The sequence below is a fragment of the Lissotriton helveticus genome, chromosome 11 (genome assembly GCF_964261635.1).
Source record: "Lissotriton helveticus chromosome 11, aLisHel1.1, whole genome shotgun sequence".
Classification (NCBI taxonomy): domain Eukaryota; kingdom Metazoa; phylum Chordata; class Amphibia; order Caudata; family Salamandridae; genus Lissotriton; species Lissotriton helveticus.
In genome coordinates, this window is record NC_136072.1 from 671,026,091 (window position 1) to 671,032,337 (window position 6,247).

Here is a 6,247-nt window from a genome sequence, read left to right on the forward strand (position 1 = left end):
CTCTGGAAAGGACGGAATGACTTTCGCTGGTCCTTTGGTTTCTCCACACCTACAGCCTTCAGAATTTCCACTTCAGCCTTCATGCGGGCCATCTCTTCATCCGCATGGCCCCGAAGATGGTAGATCCCGAAAAAGGCAAGTTAGCAATCCGCTGTTGCGTCCCAGGCCTAAGAGAGGTAAGGCGCAACCAGGAATGTCGTCACAAGTTTATGCCATGGCAGTACCCATGTGCAGCCTGGAGAGAGGCATCCGCCGCCGAACTGATGACCTGATCTGAGACCATCATGCCATCATTCACGATCTCCTGGAAGTCTTCCCTCCTGTCCCTCGGGAGGAGCTCAATGAATTGCTGTAGGGACTCCCACAAGGAGTGGTCATACCGACCCAAAAACGCTGATGCACTAACCGCTTTCATCGAAGTGGCAGCTGCACTGCAGACTTTTCTTCCTGCCGAATCCATGTGACGGCTCTCCCTGTCTGCAGGGACCGTAGAGGAAGGTGCAGTGGAATGCTGCTTCTTTTCCGCTGTCACAATGACTGAATCCATCTGCTCTCAAGAACGCGGGATCAGAATCCGGGGGGCTGTACTTCTTTTGAAGCCTAGATGGCACGACTTCGCCGAGTCCGGCGTCAGAAACAGCTCCATGGCCGGGTCTTCCAGTCCTGGCACCAAAGGTAGCAAAGCGTGAGAGAGGTGCCTGCTCTGCAATGTTTCAAAAATCACAGAGGTGGAAGGGGTGGGCACAGTCAATGTGATCCCCAACTTCGCTGCTCCCCTCAGCAGCACATCCTGGAACGTCACAATGCCATCCACTGGTGACACTCTCGTTGGAGGAGAGTCCGACAAAGTGGTAGAATATCTCCTGTCACTGGACAAGTCCGTGTACCTGGATCATGAGCTTTCCCTCCGCCGACGATGAAGTGACTGCGTCGAAGATTTACGCTCACAGCGAGAGCAATGCCTCCCTCTGGATCTTGACCTTGTATTTCTGGGGCTTGCAGGAACCACTGGCCCAGGAGGCTGCGGAAACAGAAGAGGTTGAGCCGGAACCAAAGGGTTCGGTTGTGGAGGCCGAGGCGGTGGTGGAGGAGGAGGAGGTGGAGGAGGAGGAGGTGGTGGAGGAGGAGGTGGTGGAGGAGGAAGTTGCGGAAGAGGAGGAGGTGTAGTCATCCTGGGCCTTGAGGGCGAGTAGGTCCGGGAATAATCAGAGTCCGGTGACCTAAGAACTCTCTTCTTACGAGCAGGCCTCGGGGAGGACGCTCTGGAGGAGGACCTCTCTGAGCGCAAGCGCCGCCGCGACCGGGGACTCGCCGATGAAGATGACGATGAGACGCTAACCACAGAGGCACTAGACACTGTTCTGAGCCTTGACTTCCTCTTCGATGTCGACTTTTCCCTCCTCGACGTCGACCTTTTTGACGTCTCTCTTCTCGACGTCGTTCTTCCTGACGTCGACGAACTCCCCGACATCGAGTGTCTTCGCCTCGATGTCGATCTTTCTCTCGTCGACATCGATCTTCGTGTCGATGTTAAAGGCGAACGTCGGTGTTGCCTCAACGGCGAGCGCCTGCCTCTTCGGGACACATCACGACGTCGATGATGTGTCGACGCCGTTGAAGTCCTCGACATCGACCTCGTCCGAGGTCTTGACGTCCTACCCCCTCGTCGCCGAACGTCGACGTCGCTTCGACCAAGAGCCCTGGGTTCACAGGGAGCAGATGGTAGTCATACCTCTCGACGCCAACTGGGATCGGTGCCTTTTCTTGACTGGGGAGCCACCCTGAGGTCGCTGCACGGGCAGAGGATGATGACAGAGTCCCTCCATGCCCAGAAGTCCCACCTGGTTCTTGATGTCTCCTCTGTTCCAGGCCTTGGAGACAAATCTTCTGCCTGTCACGCAGGGTCCTCCTGGAGAAAGAGTGACAGTTATCACAGGAGTCAGGGACATAGGTAGAAGGGAGACAGAGTATGCATACTCTGTCGGGGTCAGGTTTTGCCTTCTTCCTACCACACTCAGGGCACTTGTCAAATAAAGCTGGCATTTCGACAAAAAAGAGGTGGCAAAACTGGTAAAAAAAGAGCAACTGGAAGAGGAAGGCCCCAGACCTTGAGTGAAACACTCAAAACACTGGAAAAGCTAAAACAATTGAGGATATACCCAAAAAGGTAGAGCTCAATGCTCCAGGGTCCTGCTAGCAGGAGCCGGAAAAAAGAACAAAGTAAAAGGCCTTTGGCTGTGCATCCTGGGATACCTCGGGTCTCTGGAGAGTTCCTTAAAGGCATGGTATCCCTTTCCCAGACACATAATGGCAGCCTATGGGGATTGTCTGTCCAACCCTTCCTCTCTATCATGACAAAGGATTTTTGTGAAGGGGAGTTTCTCTAGGTGTGAAACTTTACTAAGTGTGTAAAATGTAACATTATTTCGCTATCTTTTTCACTTCGAGATGAAGTGCTGGCCAATGTAGCCTTTTAGTTTTAGGCTGCATTATTTGTCTTTGATTTTCTCTTAAATTTCTTTGCAGGACTGCAGAAGAAGACAACTTAAGAGACTATTTTGATTCTCCGGGGTCCACGCACATGGGCGGGACTATTCATAAGATTATGACTATACACAGAGATCCCCTACTACAGAACAAATAGAGAGTATACTCCCCTGCAGGAGGGTCTACGAACTAATCCTACAAACGTTCTCAAAGAGAACCAGCCAGTCATAACTTACAACCAAATATAGTAGGAATAGCAGAACAAGAGCTTGGCTCCTGACAGAATCCATGATCATTGTCACAAGAGAATTGGCCCTTGAAAAGAAAGGGGAAAACCCCTAAAGGATCACCTGTCAATTAACAGACATTATTCTCTATCCCCCAGTGGTAAAGATAACTTGTTTGACCAAAAGGGCTGAGTGCAAGACAAAAGTAATGTAATCTGCATTCTTCACAACAATAAAGAAATATGAGAGAGAGAACTGTCCTGATAAAATCCAAAAGAAGGACTCTCAGAACTCATTCCATTTTACAAAGATGAATGAATACAAAAAAAGTAAGATGAACAATAATACCGCCATGGTATAGAGAATTTTGAGAGAACAAAATGAGCACCTGAAGATTACATAATGCACCATACAGAGACTACAATTACACTAATTGGTTTGAATTTATTATTGATATTCATCAATTATGCCCATTGTAAAAAAAAAAATTGCCACAAAGGTGTATCACCTGGACATATGCATAATGTATATAAAATTGTATTACAATAGACTTCGAGTGGTCTGTCAACACATAGAGCATCACAAGACATAATTTGCTGTAGTGCCGCAGGTATCTACATAGCCTGTGCCTGAATGGTCTTTATTGTCATTGCCAGAAAGTTTGAACAAGACTCCGAGCTGTGGGCACTGTCGAAATACCAAGGAAAGCGAAAGAAGAAAAGGGAACGCTCCATTTAGTGCAGTATCAAAATAATAATTAGGGAGAAAATGAAACATTAAAAGGAAATAATATATCAACTGAATACTTGTTAGCAACAAGTGCATGCAACAACACTTGTGATATGAAACTCAGGCCTGGTCCAAGCACCTAATAAAATATCAAAAAGGGCCTACCCAAACAGAAAAACAGGTTCTTCTCCTGTCTGTCCCTGAAAAAAGGACCTCAATCAAAGGGTCTGTGGACCTTTGCACCGTAGGAAGTGACAAGTTTTCTTAGGATGTCTGGAAAGGAGGAACTTGCCTCCGACGCAAGGCCAGAGTAAGAAAGCAACCCTGAAGCTGGTTATGAATCCAGGCCATTAGCCTCTCCTAGAGCAGACACCCAGCTCCCCTCCATCTGAGGCATAATAATGTCACAAATATGCTTAAAGGGCCCTGCTTCAATCTACACAGGCTGTCTTTCTACAACCTATTCCCCTCAGTTTGAATAGTCGCCTCTGCATCTGATGTCGTACGACGCCTACACAGAGGAGGAGAGTTGCCGCTGATGTCAGTGTTGGAGTCAGATGATCGAAGACCGGCGTTGTAGGTCAAGGTCCCGAAGAACCTAGGACCTACGCCAAAGTGGCGCCAGCCGACGTCGGCCAGCACCGATCTATGGACTGATACGGCTCAACCGTCACCGAGGAGAAACTCTCAGACGGTGCCCGACTCAACTCCTTAGGTCCTAAAGGCGCTCGAGAGGGAGATGGGGTCCCAAAGATGAGGGGCAAGAAATGATTAGCCATCTGAGCCATCGCCAGGCCAGCTCCCGGAAACACAGGGAGGTGCGGTGCGGAGTTGCATACGGCCTCCTCAACCAAGCGGTAGGAGCCAGTGAAAACGGCATCTCCACACAATGAAGTCAGAGAATTCCACAACTTCAACCTTCCCTTACCTTTTGACTTCCCCAAAGAAAGACATCCTCCAGAACAGCTCTGGCTCCTAGATAGACGACGCAAACGTTCTTACCGAAACACCAGAGACTGAAGCTGAGAAGCCTTAGAGGACCATGACACACACGTCGCCAACAACTTCTAACGCTACTCCTTTAGCAACTTCAGTTAAAGCTTCTGGCTTGAGCCACAATACTCAGCGTTTTGGTGCTCGCCTAAACACCACATACAAATTGAATGCAGGTCCGTCATCGACATATGTCGGCTACCTGACCCACAAGGCTTGAAACCTGTAGACATAGAAAAGGCACACTGTTCTTCCGACAACAAAGTTCTGGATCCGCGTTACAGCCCAGAAAAGAATAAACTGACGTCAGCGCACTGGAGGGAACTTATATGGCTCTACTGATGTCATGACCAGAGTCTACGTTATCGCGGAGCCATATGACGCCGTCCCCCTGTGTGCAGAGGTACCGCTGAAAAATTTCCGGATCCAAACTGGAGCCTGTGGAGAATTAATAAGTTAAGGAATCTGCGTCTAGATGTCTCTATCAGATATAGAATTACCTGCATTATATGCTTGACCATAAGTCATCTGCATGTACAGATTATATTTTTCTTGATAAATGCATACTGGGAACACTCTGGGAAGGAGATTAAGTACCACCCATTTTATCAGATCATTGACTAATACACTACAAAAACTGGGTGAGAATATGAGTAGTAGCAATGCAGGCTGGAAGCTGAATGACTATTTTCTTGAGTATAAGGTAATCACATCAAAGATAAGAAGTGACACCAGGAATTATTTGGCACATTACAAACCAGGAAAAGTGTCCACAGCGATGAGATATCATAGACTGCATGTAGTAATTAGGAGTAGTCTAATAGTCAAAGCAATAAGGCTTAAATGAGAAAAAAACGAAAAAGTGAGTCTTTGGGGCAAGAATGTTATGATTTGACAGGCATTTCAAACATCCTCTGTGCAGCCTATCTGTCAAAAAGTGGTAGCAACACAAAGCTACATTAAACTCTTAAATCTGGAAAAAACAGAATAGGCCCTCAACCAGATGCAATATGAATATTAAGGGGGAGCAACAAGGTATGCCCATTACCTGCTACCAAACTAAAGGCAGCAAGAACCCACATAACAGAAATCCTAGCCCTTGAATGGGGACGTATGGACAAAGAAGATATGCCCATTACCTGCTACCAAACTCAAGGCAGCAAGAACCCACATAACAGAAATCCCAGCCCAAGAATGGGGACGTATGGACAAAAAGAAGGAAAGCAAGAGGCTGTTAGATGCTTTTAGCAACTATATAGTAGAGAGGACGGCATATGAATAGAAAGATGAAACTACATAGAAGAGTTTCCTCTGACATTCTAGAACAGGGACAGATCTGAGCAACCCATAGTCAGGGAGGAAATACCTACAGACATTAAAAAGCTCACACCTGGCAAATACCTAGGCTCAGATGGATATTCATCTGAGTTCTATAAAACTTGGCTCCTGTAGTTATTTAACACATTTCAATGCATTTGCCAAGTAAAGCCCAGGATCAGCAATGCTGCAATTGTACCCCTATTGACACCTGGAAAAGACTCTAGCTCAAGGCCTCTTAAAAGACAATATCTCTGCTAAAAATGAACAACAAGATATTTTTTGCATGCTAAATGACCCGAATTGACATTATAATGCCAAAATGATACAACCCAAATAAGCAGGTTTTGGCAAACAGGACAACAAGAGAAAAGACCTTCCCTAGATGGATATCAACACCAAATAGCATGACAGAATTGCACTGCTCTCCATGGATGCCCAAAAACTATTTTCTAGGGTTGTGTAAGAGTTCATGAGGGGGCATGTGAATGAAT

At 47.0% G+C, this 6,247-nt stretch overlaps 1 protein-coding gene across 1 annotated transcript in view; it reads right to left on the reverse strand.

The window, feature by feature from the left end:
* LOC144791758 (zinc metalloproteinase-disintegrin-like VLAIP-B) overlaps positions 1-6,247 on the reverse strand; it is a 4,238,988-nt gene that overhangs the window by 3,568,823 nt on the left and 663,918 nt on the right. The window lies entirely within an intron of this gene.